Genomic DNA, 17500 nt, shown 5'->3' with positions numbered 1-17500 from the left:
TTATCATCAACACCTTCACTACAGGGACGCCATTTTTAATATTTTATTTAGCTAACAAGAGAAGACTTTCCTTCATCTGAGAGGAGACCCAACACACAGGAGGTTAATACACTACCTCCACTAAAGACCTTCCATGCTTTTCTCTAAACAAGTGGACGAGCTTCCTGGTGGACAATTAGTCGTGTCACTGCCTAAAATTTTCCCTACTGTCCACAACATCTTCCCAGCACCGCCGCCTTCAGAAGAATGCAGGACGCCAAGCAAGAACTCCCAATCTTTATCCGGTAGGCCCCTGTAATGTACTGTTCTTCACCCCTACTCAGGAGACAAGGAAGTGCCTAATGTATTTGCCCCAGAGCCTGCGTGGGGAGGAGGAGGGGAGAGGGTGAGGGGGAGGAAGAGACGGAGGGGAAGAGAAGGAGAAGAGAGGAAGAAGAAGTAAAAAAAGGAGAAGAGAGGGAAAAAGGAAGAGGAAAAGAGGAAGAGGAGGAAAAGAGGGAGAAGAGAGGAAGGAGAAGGTTGACAAGGAAAAGAGATGAAGGAGAAAGGGGAAGAGGAAAGGGAAGACAGGAAGGAAGGGGAAGAGAAGAAGGGGAGGAAAGAGTAGAGGGGTAAAATGTCATGGAATTTCGTGAGAGTTTGGTAAGTGTCTGCGTGTGGCTGACCCCAACTTCCTCCTCTCAGAGTTATTGTTCACAAAACTCTCAGATTAGTTTCTGTGGGCGGGGGTGTGTGGGGTGGGGGGTTATTGTGGGTGTATGGGTGGGGGGGTTGTGTGTATGGGGTGGGGGGTTATTGTGGGTGTGGCGTGGGGGGGGGTGTATGGGGTGGGGTGTGGAATGTGGGTGTATGGGGTGGGGTTATTGTGGGTGTATAGGTGGGGGTTATTAGGGTGTATAGGGTGGGGGAGAAATGGCTGTGGGTGGAAGTGAAGGAGGAAGGGTGAAGGATGAGGGAGGGGACACGCGAGAGAGAGGAGAGAGAGAGAGAGAGAGAGAGAGAGAGAGAGAGAGAGAGAGAGAGAGAGAGAGAGGGGTCTGTTTGAAAAATTTATCGTGTTGGCAAGATTAAGGGCAGAGACTGGGGGGCGTCAGTCCGCTTCCAACCTCACTGTTCCAGGAGTCCTGATGAGAGAGAGAGAGAGAGAGAGAGAGAGAGAGAGAGAGACTCACCAACAACGTGCAGGTGTAAGGTCCTGGTGATAGGGGGATGAGTGGAGACCTGACACTGGTAGGGTGCCCTCGTCTCTGGCCTGGACTGACCTCACCTGAAGCCGCCAGTCACTAGGCACCGCGAAGCTGAGGGAGAACCTGTAGAAGAAGGCGCAGTGACTACCTACTGAGTATATACCACCTTAATGTATTTCACCTGTAGATTAAAACACCCCTAACGTTACCTGTGGGGGGTTAGTTAGGTTTGTAGGTTAGTAAACACACACACACACACACACACACACGCACACGCACGCACGCACGCACGCACGCACGCACACGCACGCACGCACGCACGCACGCACGCACGCACGCGCGCGCACACACACACACACACACACACACACACACACACACACACACACACACACACACACACACACACACACACGTCTCAAGTTTATCTTTACAAACTTGAGTCAAACTTTTAATTAGGTATTTACGGAACAGGAGACAAGTAGTAAGTTTTCGACATGGCGTCACTGTGAAGTCAAAGAGACTATTATTGTAGTGTTTTCTTCTGAGGTAGAGGCCACCACACCTGCCTGCCACCACACCTGCCTGCCACCACACCTGCCTGCCACCACACCTGCCTGCCACCACACCTGCCTGCCACCACACCAGCCTGCCACCACACCTGCCACACCACACCTGCCTGCCACCACACCTGCCTGCCTGCCACCACACCTGCCTGCCACCACACCTGCCTGCCACCACACCTGCCTGCCACCACACACTGCCTGCCACCACACCTGCCTGCCACCACACCTGCCTGCCACCACACCAGCCACCACACTAGCCTCACACCACACCTGCCTGCCACCACACCTGCCTGCCACCACACCTGCCTGCCTGCCACCACACCTGCTTACCACCACACACACACACACTGGAGCTAACGGGACCATAACATCTTCACCACCACCATTAGGTCCTCGCCCCACCTTCCCTCTATCGTAACTTTATTCCCTCATCTAAATCTCATGAGGTTTATTCTCACCTTAGACTCACCTGGGCACACTACGGCACACGGCTAATTACCACATTTGTCTTCGGTAACTTACTAAGGAGTCGATACCCATTGTTGCCCCAGACCATCACCCCAGACCCTCACACCCCCCAGACCCCCTCACCACCCCCAGACCCTCACCCCAGACCTCACCCCCAGACCTCACCCCCAGACCCTCACCCCCAGACCCTCACCCCAGACCTCACCCCAGACCTCACCCCAGACCCTCACCCCCAGACCTCACCCCCCAGACCCTCACCCCCAGACCTCACCCCCCCAGACCTCACCCCCAGACCACCTCCTCACCCCAGACCTCACCCCAGACCTCACCCCCAGACCTCACCCCAGACCCCACCCCAGACCTCACCCTCACCCCAGACCTCACCCACCTCCCCAGACCTCACCCCAGACCTCACCCCAGACCCTCACCCCAGACCCTCACCCCCAGACCTCACCCCCAGACCCCTCACCCTCACCCCAGACCCTCACCCCCACCCCAGACCACCCCAGACCTCACCCCAGACCCTCACCCCCCAGACCACCCCCTCACCCCAGACCTCACCTCACCCAGATCCACTCACCCCCAGACCTCACCCCCAGACCTCACTCCCAGACCTCACTCAGACCACCCCCACCACCTCACCTCACCCCAGACCTCACCAGACCTCATCTCACCTCACCTCCCAGATTCACCCCCAGACCCTCACAACCATCGCTAAACAACATCAACGTAAATTTTCCTAATGTCCAATTAAGAACCTTTACCTGTAGTGATTAATTCTTTTAAGCTTTGTAAGGTTAGTTTGGAGTTGACCCAGTGTGTGTGTGTGGGGTGTGTGTGGGGGGGGGGTGGGGTGTGTGGGGGGGGTGTAAGAGGGTCGTTTGAGCCTGAGAAAATCACTACCATGGCAACTTTAAGCTCGTGAACTTAATCTCCAACCAAAAAAGATTACATTTTAGGATTCACGCGGATGACTCAACACAATCTAGCAGAGTCTCCCCATGAAGAAAAGTTTTCTATAAGGTGATATTTTAATACCCATTTTCTGTTAATTAATTATTATATCCGGTTCTTTATAATACTAATACAACAACAACAACAACAACAACAATAACAATAATAACAACACTAATAATAATAATAATAATAATAATAATAATAATAACAATAATAATAATAATAATAATAATAATAATAATAATAATAATAATAATAATAATATGCCGTCTACACTCTCCTTCCCTCTCACTTCTGTATCACTCTTCCCTCTCCACCTTTCTCCTCTCTCTCTCAACCATTCCTCCCTCCCACTCTCCTCCCACTCACCTGTCATCGTTGTGGTATGTCTGGAAGCCGAAGGTAATCAACTGGATCTCGTCACCTCTCTTCCGGTACCACGACACCTGCGGGAAACACCTGGACGTAATTAACCCATTATGTGGCAGGTATATTTTTCCCCACCTGAATTTAATAATGAAAGAGAGAGAGAGAGAGAGAGAGAGAGAGAGAGAGAGAGAGAGAGAGAGAGAGAGAGAGAGAGATGCATACCTCCAGTAATTATTACATGCATTACCTATATAAAGTAATAATACGTACAATAATCATCTTAATGAATAAAATAATAAATAACAAATTAATAGACAGTGAAATATCTTGTTATTATACAGGGTGTTCTGTAAATACCTTTCATAAATCAGGCGGTGTATTCCTGACACATAAATAATGATGACTGACTTAATGACCAAACTGTCAATTGTCAATCGTTTCAGAGTTACAACACATGACAGGTTTGGTGATGACACCTACGGTCACCTGACATAAATCCCCTTCATTTCTACCTGTGGGGTCACATAAGAAGCACTGTGTATGCCACAGAGGACGCATACCACGAGGAACTGTGGCGCCGTGTACAGGACAGCGTGACCCACACCCACAACACCCCCGGGGCCTTTGAACGTGTGCGACACTCACTAGGAAGGGGTTCCCAAGCATTTTCCAGTGCGACCCCGTCTAGTACTGTCGCCTATCCAGTGCGACCCCGTCTAGTACTGTCGCCTATCCAGTGCGACCCCAAGTCATTACATACAGTGTGTTGTATATATGAGGATCCTTACAGTAACTACGGACATATTGATATATGTATTTAACTGTAAAAACAAGTAAGGAAAATGTATTACATAACTGAGAAGTGTAACAGTAAACACTGGCAGAAACAAGTGTGTTATGTTTAATATGTGACATTTTATGATAATTTAATGTTCTATACCTGGGGATATAATAACATGGTTAATCAACACAACATACATGACGAAAATGATTCCGGGACTTAGAAACCTTCCATATCAGGATAGGTTAAAGAAACTTAACTTGCATTCCCTAGAAAGACGAAGAGTGCGGGGAGATATGATAGAAGTATTTAAGTGGGTGAAAGGAATCAATAAAGGGGATATAGATAAAGTTCTTATAATATCCGAGCAGGATAGGACTCGGGGCAACGGATTTAAGTTGGATAAGTTTAGATTTAGGAGGGAGATAGGAAGGAACTGGTTCACAAATAGGGTGGTGGACGAGTGGAACAAGCTTAGCAACTTTGTAGTAAGTGCTGGAACTCTGGAAAGTTTTAAAACGAGACTAGATAGAATCATGGATGATAGAGAGTGGTATGCACAGGCCAACCGGCCTATTGCAGACTCCTTATTTTCTTTTGTTCTTATGGTCTACCAAACCTGTCATGTGCTGTAACTCTGAAACTATTGACAATTGACAGTTTGGTCATTAAGTGATTTATCTTTATTTATGTGTCAGGAATACACCGCCTGATTTATGAAAGGTATTTACGGTACACCCTGAAGTTACATATGGAAATACATGTCTCTTCATAACAGGTAATTTGAGGATCTTCAGTGAATATTTGAGAGCAATTTTACCAATAAGATCAATATGTATGAGTATTTTTACCTGTGAGATCAATTTCCCAGAGTATTTACCTGGTCTGGCCCTCTCTCACCTGCCAAACGACCCAATTAGGCCAGGTGCTTCACTATAACAGGGTTGCATTATAATTTGTCTTGATTTTTCTTAACTTTGTCTTTGCTCTGATAAATACACACACACACACACTACATCACCCTACCTGGAGGATTATCTTACAGGTATCTTACTGTCTGACCTGTACGAATGTATTGTACGGGAAGGCTTCTATCACTGAGTTAATCTAATCATAATCTAACCTAATCTAACCCAACCCAACCCAGACAACCTAACCCAACCCAACCCAACCAAAACTAACCTAACCAAACCAAAAGTCAGCATCTCACGACCACTGGGAGTCAGCGAGGCGTAAGAGGGTCTGTTTGTGTGTTGGTACTGGTCGATATTTCCAAGATGGCGGCGCCTCCTGCCACCCATTAATTCGGTGTTTACTTTGTCTTGTGTCAGCACGAGAGAGAGAGAGAGAGAGAGAGAGAGAGAGAGAGAGAGAGAGAGAGAGAGAGAGAGAGAGAGATTAATTTTCCACCAATAATATTTATTTTATGTTGTCAACAGAATATTTTCATCTCCCATTAACCATCACAACATTAACCATCACAACACAACATTAACCACAACAACATTAACCATCACAACACAACATTAACCACAACAACATTAACCATGATATCAACTAATAACATGAGGGACAATAGAGGTTAAAGTCCCTGGTACACCGTCATTGTTGCGTTATACAGGAAGGATGACGCAGCATTATATATCAGTGTTATGAGGGTAGAGGATAAAGGTATAATTATCCTCAGGTGATCCTTGTGGCAGACTCCTCCTGTTGACGCCACGAACCACCAAAATATAGCGACAATTTGGATAACAAATTTATAGTTTATCTAAAACGTGAATACGAGCTGATGGTAATTTAAATGTTTACTTGTAGTCAATAATATAACACAGGGAATATCACTTAATGTGGAATTAATCTCCTGAGAATGATGACGTGGTGTAAGGAAATGGTTGCTCGGTGGACCTGTGGTAGCAACACGGCTGAAGGAGTCGTTGCAGAGAGTGTAAAGCCACTCAAAACCACTTGAGGTAGCGAGCATTGAGCCTGGTGGCGGCCATCATGAACATGGGCAATACTTTCCTGGATGACACTCGAGACTTACTAACATAAGACACTGGTGATGTCCCTGACGAGTGTGTGGTGGAGGCACTCGGCAAGGATCAGTACAATGACTGCCACAAATCAGACTGCATCTGGTCTATTCACGACCCCGTATAGGAGAACTCCCTACGACTCTCGAGGTGTCCTGCACTCAGACACAGAACCAAACAAGAGGATAAGATCACAAGTGAACCATTTCTCCCGACTCTACAGTACAGTACAGCTGGACTGATGTGGCCACCGTCATGAGAATCACCCGTACCCACCATCTGTGTCTGACAGGAAAATTCATTTGGGAAAGAAGTCTGACCTACTGACTTGCCTGGTGAAAACAACTGGGACAAATACTCCAAAATCCCTTGACACTGAAGTTCTTGGTGAAGGTAACTTGGTAGCCTCACTGAAACAATCCAGTGAGAATGAATTTTCACGCTCCATTGACCTGATTGTTGAAGGAATTGCTCCTGACCTGATAACTTGTCTGGAACAGATAACCGTGACAGAGCCACCAAGCTGCTCTAACGTGGAGGTCCCTGATGGTGGCGCCGTGTTGCATCTCTGTGACAGAGCCACCAAGCTGCTCTATCTTGATGGTGGCGCTGTTGCACCTCCTGTGCTCTAACGTGGAGGTCCCTGGTGGTGGCCGTGTTGCACCTCCTGTGACAGAGCCACCAAGCTGCTCTAACGTGGAGGTCCCTGAAGGTGGCGCCGTGTTGCATCTCCTCTGTACAAGCGGCAATAGAACATTTGGATACTAAGGCACTGACGTCTTTCTGCCATACATCATGCAGCAGCTGGGGGGAGGCGAGAGTCTGGGTCACACCTCAGAAGCAGTACAGAGGAGTCTACAAGACACAAAGGAGGGAAAGACACAAGGAGAAAGGTTGTCAGACACAACAACACTACAGGAAAGTGGCGGGACTTCCTCCGTGACCCAGATAACAAGGAGGAACTATTTGCATTTCTGTCAGACAACAATGGGAGCAGTAATTTCACCCTAACAAGGAGGCTGTCATCACATCTGGACAATGTGTTGTGGTCAGAGGAAACAACTTCTGTAGGCCGGAAGAAGCGGACACAAGAATGGTGTTTCATCTGCAGGAAGCGTTGCACCATAACATAACCCTGCCATAAGCTTGGTTCGTACAGTAGATACTGATGCCATTGTCATAGATTGGCAGTTACCCCCCCCACCCCCCTCAACAACATAAGGTGGTTTGTGGTACAGAGAACAACATTATTTTTCACTGGCAGCCAACCATAACTTCCTCACGCTGTTTACACTATGATGAACTTTTGCCACAATACTGCTGGGTAATTTATCCCTCAGTTGTCCCCAGTGATATACCACGTGACGGTATATTCTCACTTCCTTCACTAAACTCTGAAAGAAATATTGATCCAAAATTGCAGCCAAGACAAGGGAGTGAGTTGACGTGAGTCTTAGTGAGGTCAGGAGTTAAACCTCACGGTATCTGGAGTAAGACAAAAATAATGTTAAAGTTCTTTGATACACCCCCAGGCTCTACAGCACTCGCTCCAACATTAGAGCCTTACTCCAAGCTGCTCTGATTAAATACCTGGTGTCATTCCTTTCAACACCTTCTCTTAACCTGTACGTGTCATGCCACCTGTGTCATCCCGCGTGTGTAATACTCCGACTAGCACAAGTATCATTCTCTGCCCCATACACACAGAGTTTCCTACATCTCTCATCTCACCCTACTTAGTAACCATTAATTCCTAAAGTCTCTCACCACATTCACACATTTCTCTCTCTCTCATTGTTCCCTCTGTCTCCTACCATTACTGTAGAGGGAGGGAGGGGGGGGGTCTTGTAGATGCCCTCTCTCACTCTAGCATCCATCACGGGTTAGGATTCCTCTACGTGTTTCAAAGTCTTACCTAACCTGAACTGTTCATCTGCACTGTCTACGTAGGAACTGAAGTAGTGTAAACTTGTGTGGTGATTTTACTGTCTGTCTGTCTGTCTGTCTGTCTGTCTGTCTGTCTGTCTGTCTGTCTGTCTGTAGCTGGAATCAGAACCAGAGGGAACATTGCTAATTACCCAACTCACCTGAGACTTGGTTATTGGACAGGTATTTGTTTACCTGTGGGACAAACATACCCATAAACACAAAGACAAACAAACACAAACAAACACTTGGGATATAAAAAAAATACACAAACACTCACAAAAACACACAAACACACAAACACACAGACAAACACGAATCATCATTTGTATACACCTCAGCAGGAGAGATGTGTGGGAGGGGGATAATAGAGGAAAATTTATTACACAGGTGATGTTTTCAGGCAGGTGAGTTCATCAGCTCTCACCCCCCCCCCCTAGTGTCAGGTCGCCCAGTGTCAGATGTTGTGGGTCATTCTGTTCATCCTCACTGCTCAAAGATTCTTAAATTAAATTTTCCTTCTAACTGGTGATGAGAAAACGTATCTAATCTAATCTAATCTAATCTAATCTAATCTAATCTAACCTAACCTAACCTAACGTAACCTAACCTAACGTAACCTAACTCACACTATGAACCACAAAATGACGCAGAAATGGTACAGAGACTCGACTATAAAAGGGGTGGATTCATCTCTGCCTCTCGTTGAGGTGAAAATAATGTTGTGAATAATTGAAAAGGTGGATCTCTCAGCCAGGGATCTCTCAGGCAGGGATCTCTCAGCCAGGGATCTCTCAGGCAGGGATCTCTCAGGCAGGGATCTCTCAGGCAGGGATCTCTCAGGCAGGGATCTCTCAGCCAGGGATCTCTCAGGCAGGGATCTCTCAGGCAGGGATCTCTCAGGCAGGGATCTTCTCAGCCAGGATCAGGGATCTCAGGCAGAGGCTCCCAGGATCTCAGGCAGGATCTCAGCCAGGGATCTCTCAGCCAGGGATCTCCCACCCAGGGATCTCCCACCCAGGGATCTCTCAGCCAGGGATCTCTCAAGCAGGGGTGTAATGTGTGGTGGGATGTGTGTGTGTGTTATTCTGGTGAGTCTCTCTTGTCTCTCATTATCTCTTTGAATTTTCTTCTCTCCCTTGATCTCATTTTCTCTCTCTCTCTGCCTCTATCTCTTTCGCTCTTTCTCTCTGTTTCCTCCTGTCTGTATGTCTGATTTCACTTGTCTTTCTTATACGTTATTCTCTCTCTCTCACTCAGACCATCCCCAAACTTTCTTTAACTTCATTACACGGGCCGTCTCTGTCTTCATCTCTCTGTCTGTCTGTCTGTCTGTGTGTTTTTTTATCTCTTTGTCTGTATGTTTTAGCGTCTCTCTCTGTTTGTTTGTGGAATGAAGGGATAAAGGAGAGAGAGAGAGAGAGAGAGAGAGAGAGAGAGAGAGAGAACCACCATTAATAACGATAATTTATCAGAACAACACAAACCAAATAAAAAAATACTCACCTGAAGATTAGACACCCTAACGCTACCTGGGGGTCGGGGTTAGGTTAGGTTAGGTTAGGTTAGGTTAGGTTCTCACCTCATCTGTAGCCTCACCAACACGAACTATTCTCATACCTTGAAGAGGGAGGTGTTGTGGCCGCCCCAGGAGGTGTTGTGGCCGCCCCAGGAGGTGTTATGGCCGCCCCAGGAGGTGTTATGGCCGCCCCAGGAGGTGTTGTGGCCGCCCCAGGAGGCAGGCTGCCCAGGAGGTGCTGGTGCCCAGGAGGTGTTGTATGCCCCAGGAGGTGTTATGGCTGCCCAGGAGGTGCTGGCATGCCCCAGGAGGTGCTGTGGTCGCCCCAGGAGGCATGCCCCAGGAGGTGCACAGGCTGCCCCAGGAGGTGCTGTGGCTCCCAGGAGGTGCCAGGCTGCCCAGGAGGTGTTGTGCTGCCCCAGGAGGTGTCAGGCTGCCCAGGAAAGGTGGCTGCCCCAGGAGGTGTTGCGGCTGCCCCAGGAGGTGCTGGGATGCCCCAGGAGGTGTTTGTGGCTGCCCAGGAGGTGCTGGGTGGCTTGCCCAGGAGGTGTTGTGGCTGCCCCAGGAGGTGTTGATGTGGATGTCCCCAGGAGGTGCTGGGGCTGCCCCAGGAGGTGCCATGGGCTGCCCCAGGAGGTGGCTATGGGCTGCCCAGGAGGTGCTGTGGCCGCCCCAGGAGGGGTGCTGTGGTCGCCCCCAGAGTGCAAGCAGGCTGCCCCAGGACAGTGCCAGCTGCCCCAGGAGGTGCTGTGGTCGCCCAGAGGTGCTGTGCATGCCCCAGGAGGTGCTGCCCCAGGAGGTGTTGGCACGCCCCAGAGGCAAGCAGGCTGCCCCAGGAGGTGCCAGGCTGCCCCAGGAGGTGCCAGGTCGGCTCTAAGAGGTGCTGTACGCCCCAGGAGGCATGTTGTGGTCACCCCAGGAGGTGTTGCGGCTGCCCCAGAGGTGTTATGGCTGCCCCAGGAGGTGCTGTGCTTCTCCCAGGAGGTGCTGTGGCTGCCCCAGGGAGGTGCTGTGGGCCGCCCAGGAGGTGTTATGCCGCCCCAGGAGGCAAGGTGGCCCCAGGAGGTGTTGTGGTCGCCCAGGAGTGTGCTGTGGCTGCCCAGGAGGCAGCAGGCTGCCCAGGAGGCCGCCCCAGGAGGTGTTATGGCCGCCCCAGGAGGTGTTATGGCCGCCCCAGGAGGTGTTGTGGCCGCCCCAGGCTTCTTAATATTCCCAGAGATCATTTAATTACCCCGACCACCACACACACACAGGCCACTCACTCAGCATATTTAATACCATACTTTTTTTTCAAGGCCACTCATTAAGCATATAGCGTGAATAGTTAAGGCCACTCATTAAGCATATAGGATGATTTGCAATACCACCTGATGTCTGGTGATGAAGAGTAACGACAGTAATACTTTCTCAGACCAAGGACGTGACAGATAACAGCCCCATAACTCCTCCTGAGGGCTAAATGTGACAGGTAACAGCCCCATAACTCCTCCTGAGGGCTAAATGTGACAGGTAACAGCCCCACAACTCCTCCTGAGGGCTAAATGTGACAGGTAACAGCCCCATAACTCCTCCTGAGGGCTAATGTGACAGGTAACAGCCCCATAACTCCTCCTGAGGGCTAATGTGACAGATAACAGCCCTATAACTCCTCCTGAGGGCTAAATGTGACAGATAACAGTCTCGAACACCTCCTGAGGGCTGTAATGTGACAGATAATACTCCCATAACCTCCTGAGGGCTGTAAATGCAGACAGGTAACAGCCCCATAACTCCTCCTGAGGCTGTAACAACAGACAGGCACAGCCTCAATAACCTCATCCTGGGGCTAAATGTGACAGGTAACAGCCCCATAACTCCTCCTGAGGGCTAACAGACAGGTCAGACAGGTAACAGCCCCATAACTCCTCCTGAGGGCTAAATGTGACAGGTAACAGCCCCATAACTCCTCCTGAGGGCTAAATGTGACAGGTAACAGCCCCATAACTCCTCCTGAGGGCTAAATGTGACAGGTAACAGCCCCACAACTCATCCTGGGGGCTAAATGTGACAGGTAACAGCCCCATAACTCCACCTGAGGGCTAAATGTGACAGGTAACAGCCCCACAACTCATCCTGGGGGCTAAATGTGACAGGTAACAGCCCCATAACTCCTCCTGAGGGCTAAATGTGACAGCAACATCTCGTGAGACCCGGAACATAACACACAACACTTACCGACTGGTCTCTCAGCCCCGCGATGCGACAGTGTAGGTGGGCAGTGGCGCCAAGCTGGATGGATAGATTAGCTGTGAGGTAGTCGTGAAGGAAGCGAGGTTGGTGACCTGGGGGGCGCCACTCCTCTCTCCTCCTCCCCTCCTCACCTTCCTCTTCCTCCTCCTCGAAACACACTGTGAGAGAGAGATAGAGAGATAGAGAGAGAGATAGTGAGAGAGATAGAGATGAAATTTAGTTTGAGAAATTTTTAAGGAAATAATTTTTGAATGGTGAGAAGAGCAGGGAGTAGGGGGTGGAAAGGGGGGAAGGAGGCGGGGGAAGAAGTAGGAGAAGGGGGAAGGGAGAAGGAGGGGAAGGGGGAAGGGAGAAGGAGGGGAAGGGGGAAGAGGGAAAGGGTAAAGGAGGAATTGTGTGTTAGGCGACAGGATAATTGAAAGATGTTTACGTTTGAAGGAAGGACAAGGACGAATTTAGAACCTGGAAATAAGAAAGTTCTATTTACAGTTTACATACAAAATAATACTCAAATTTTACCTCTTATTCAGGTAGAGATAAAGTTATAATTAGAACAGAAAGAAACAATAAATATCTCAATATATAAATAAAATAAGTAAAAATTCTGACTTAAATAAAACAGACGAATTATAGAATCTGAATTATTTATTAAGAAATTATTGACACGAATTATAACAAATCAACAAGAACTAAATTTAACATCAATAAAACATCACCTGGGTGGATTTAAACCAGTTATCTCTAATCACCGAAAACCTCCCACAGGTTTTTCTCTAATCACCGAAAACACATCACAGGTTTTCTCTAATCACCGAAAACATATCACAGGTTTTTCTCTAGTCACCGAAAAACCTTAAATATTACCAGTCGCTAAAGGAAACCATGACAATAATTGGGAAACTCTTGGCACGATTCCCCACCAAAGTTTCTTAAATGGCGTTTATCACATATTGGTCAAACGGACAAACTTTGATGCAAATCCTTTCACCCGTTCTGGAGGCATTTGGCGAGCAGGTAGATAGATAGATAGACCGATAGACCGATGGATGGATGGATAGATAAATAGATACATGGATAGAAGAAAGATACATAGATAGATAGTGAGACAGACAGACAGACAGAAGAAACTCCTCCCAAAACAGCCCAAAAGGTCAAATAAGCAACACATAAAATATAATATAATGTATAAATGTATAAATATGATGTAAAATAATATGAAAGGTTCCATTTAGCTCAGGTGGAACAGGCATTACAGGTATGTTAATTGATGCGGTGTGTGTGTGTGTGTGTGTGTGTGTGTACCTGTGTGTGTGTGTACCTGTGTGTGTGTGTGTGTGTGTGTGTGTGTGTTTGTTTGTTGTGTTTGCGTTTGTTTGCAAGTTCTTCCCTCCTCCCACCACTCACCCACTCCCCTCCCACCCTCCACTCCCTCCCACCCCCTCCACTCCCTCCTCCCACCCCCTCCACTCCACTCCCTCCCTCCCTCCACTCCTCCCTCCCACCCCTCCACTCTCCTCCCACCCCCTCCATACCCACCATATAGAAGACACCTCTCTCTCTCATTTCCTCCTCTCATCAATCATACTGCTGTCTACGTTCCTTCCCTCCCTCCCTCCTCTCACGCCTATCCACTTCATTTATCACATTCCTTCCCTTCCTCCCTCCCACTTTTTCCTTCTGTCTCTTTACTGATTATCGATTAACCTCCCACCTCTCTCTCTCTCTGCCTCCATTTCCTTCCTTTAACCCTCATTTTCTTGTTCTTCCTTTCTTCCTTGTCTGTCTCCTTCCCTCTTTCTAATCTCTTTTTCCCTCACTTCCTCCTTCCTTTTCCTCACTTCCCCTCCTTCTTTTCCCTCACTTCCTCCTCCTTCCCTCCCTTCCCCCCTCCCTTCCCTCCTCACTCTAAGCCAATAGTCGCCCCAGGATTCAGAGCCTCAAAAGTTTCTACGTTCAATTTTTCTCATCACGGCAGACTTACGAGATCCTCCCACATGGTTCAGGAACAAAATGGCTGCAAAATTAACACTGTGACTCTACCTTAACTAGATACCTTCACTTAACACGCTAGTTAGGAGACAAAATTAACACTGTGACTCTACCTTAACTTGATACCTTCACTTAGCACCAGTTAGGAGACAAAATTAACACTGAGACTCTACCTTAACTAGATACCTTCACTTAGCACACCAGTTAGGGGACAAAATTAACACTGAGACTCTACCTTAACTAGATACCTTCACTTAACACACCAGTTAGGGGACAAAATTAACACCGAGACTCTACCTTAACTAGATACCTTCACTTAACACACCAGTTAGGAGACAAAATTAACACTGAGACTCTACCTTAACTAGATACCTTCACTTAACACACCAGTTAGGAGACAAAATTAACACTGAGACTCTACCTTAACTAGATACCTTCACATAACACACCAGTTAGGAGACAAAATTAACACTGAGACTCTACCTTAACTAGATACCTTCACTTAACACACCAGTTAGGAGACAAAATTAACACTAAGACTCTACCTTAACTAGATACCTTCACTTAACACACCAGTTAGGAGACAAAATTAACACGGAGACTCTACCTTAACTAGATACCTTCACTTAACACACCAGTTAGGAGACAAAATTAACACTGAGACTCTACCTTAACTAGATACCTTCACTTAACACACCAGTTAGGAGACAAAATTAACACTGAGACTCTACCTTATCTAGATACCTTCACTTAACACACCAGTTAGGAGACAAAATTAACACTGAGACTCTACCTTAACTAGATACCTTCACTTAACACACCAGTTAGGAGACAAAATTAACACTGAGACTCTACCTTAACTAGATAATTTCACTTAACACACCAGTTAGGTGACAAAATTAACACTGAGACTCTACCTAACTAGATAATTTTCTAACACAATTCAGTTAGAGACGAAATTTACACTTTCGAGACTCTACCTTTAACTAGATAATTTCACTTAACACACCAGTTAGAGACGAAATTAACACTTGAGACTCCTACCTTTAACTAGATACTCTCACTTAACACACCAGTTAGGAGACAAAATTAACACTGAGACTCTACCTTAACTAGATACCTTCACTTAACACACGAGTTAGGAGACAAAATTAACACTGAGACTCTACCTTAACTAGATACCTTCACTTAACACACGAGTTAGGAGACAACATTAACACTGAGACTCTACCTTAACTAGATACCTTCACTTAACACACGAGTTAGGAGACAACATTAACACTGAGACTCTACCTTAACTAGATACCTTCACTTAACACACCAGTTAGGAGACAAAATTAACACTGAGACTCTACCTTAACTAGATACCTTCACTTAACACACCAGTTAGGAGACAAAATTAACACTGAGACTCTACCTTAACTAGATACCTTCACTTAACACACCAGTTAGGAGACAAAATTAACACTGAGACTCTACCTTAACTAGATACCTTCACTTAACACACCAGTTAGGAGACAAAATTAACACTGAGACTCTACCTTAACTAGATACCTTCACTTAACACACCAGTTAGGAGACAAAATTAACACTGAGACTCTACCTTAACTAGATACCTTCACTTAACACACCAGTTAGGAGACAAAATTAACACCGAGACTCTACCTTAACTAGATACCTTCACTTAACACACCAGTTGGGAGACAAAATTAACACTGAGACTCTACCTTAACTAGATACCTTCACTTAACACATCAGTTAGGAGACAAAATTAACACTGACACTCTACCTTAACTAGATACCTTCACTTAACACACCAGTTGGGAGACAAAATTAACACTGAGACTCTACCTTAACTAGATACCTTCACTTAACACACCAGTTAGGAGACAAAATTAACACCGAGACTCTACCTTAACTAGATACCTTCACTTAACACACCAGTTGGGAGACAAAATTAACACCGAGACTCTACCTTAACTAGATACCTTCACTTAACACACCAGTTAGGAGACAAAATTAACACCGAGACTCTACCTTAACTAGATACCTTCACTTAACACACCAGTTAGGAGACAAAATTAACACTGAGACTCTACCTTAACTAGATACCTTCACTTAACACACCAGTTAGGAGACAAAATTAACACTGTGACTCTACCTTAACTAGATACCTTCACTTAGCACACCAGTTAGGAGACAAAATTAACACCGAGACTCTACCTTAACTAGATACCTTCACTTAACACACCAGTTAGGAGACAAAATTAACACCGAGACTCTACCTTAACTAGATACCTTCACTTAACACACCAGTTAGGAGACAAAATTAACACCGAGACTCTACCTTAACTAGATACCTTCGCCAACACGCCAGTTGGGGAACCACGATTAACACTGTGACTCTACCTTAACTAGATACCTTCATAGCACACCAGTTAGGAGACAAAATTAACACCGAGACTCTGCAGCAACTAAGATGCCTTCGCCAACACACCAGTTAGGAGAGAACATTAACACTGAGACTCTACCTTAACTAGATTCCTTCACTTAACACACCAGTTAGGAGACAACATTAACACTGAGACTCTACCTTAACTAGATACCTTCACTTAACACACCAGTTAGGAGACAACATTAACACTGAGACTCTACCTTAACTAGATACCTTCACTTAACACACCACTTAGGAGACAACATTAACACTGAGACTCTACTTTAACTAGATTCCTTCACTTAACACACCAGTTAGGAGACAACATTAACACTGAGACTCTACCTTAACTAGATACCTTCACTTAACACACCAGTTAGGAGACAACATTAACACTGAGACTCTACCTTAACTAGATACCTTCACTTAACACACCAGTTAAGAGACAACATTAACACTGAGACTCTACCTTAACTAGATACCTTCACTTAACACACCAGTTAGGAGACAACATTAACACTGAGACTCTACCTTAACTGGATACCTTCACTTAACACACCAGTTAGGAGAGAACATTAACACTGAGACTCTACCTTAACTAGATTCCTTCACTTAACACACCAGTTAGGAGACAACATTAACACTGAGACTCTACCTTAACTAGATACCTTCACTTAACACACCAGTTAGGAGACAACATTAACACTGAGACTCTACCTTAACTAGATACCTTCACTTAACACACCAGTTAGGAGACAAAATTAACACTGAGACTCTACCTTAACTAGATACCTTCACTTAACACACCAGTTAGGAGACAAAATTAACACTGAGACTCTACCTTAACTAGATACCTTCACTTAACACACCAGTTAGGAGACAAAATTAACACTGAGACTCTACCTTAACTAGATACCTTCACTTAACACACCAGTTAGGAGACAAAATTAACACTGAGACTCTACCTTAACTAGATACCTTCACTAGTTAGGAGACAAAGAATTTATATGCTTTGTCCTAAGTGGTGTAATTCAACCCC

The 17500-nt window shown here is 46.3% G+C and overlaps 1 pseudogene; it reads right to left on the bottom strand.

Annotated features, from left to right (window-relative positions):
* LOC121864490 overlaps nt 1-17500 on the bottom strand; it is an 83396-nt pseudogene that overhangs the window by 6966 nt on the left and 58930 nt on the right.

This window comes from Homarus americanus, unplaced genomic scaffold (genome assembly GCF_018991925.1).
Source record: "Homarus americanus isolate GMGI-L3 unplaced genomic scaffold, GMGI_Hamer_2.0 scaffold25860, whole genome shotgun sequence".
In the NCBI taxonomy this organism is placed as follows: domain Eukaryota; kingdom Metazoa; phylum Arthropoda; class Malacostraca; order Decapoda; family Nephropidae; genus Homarus; species Homarus americanus.
The sequence above is the reverse complement of the archived record's forward strand: the minus strand, read 5'-3'. Positions and strand labels throughout refer to the sequence as shown.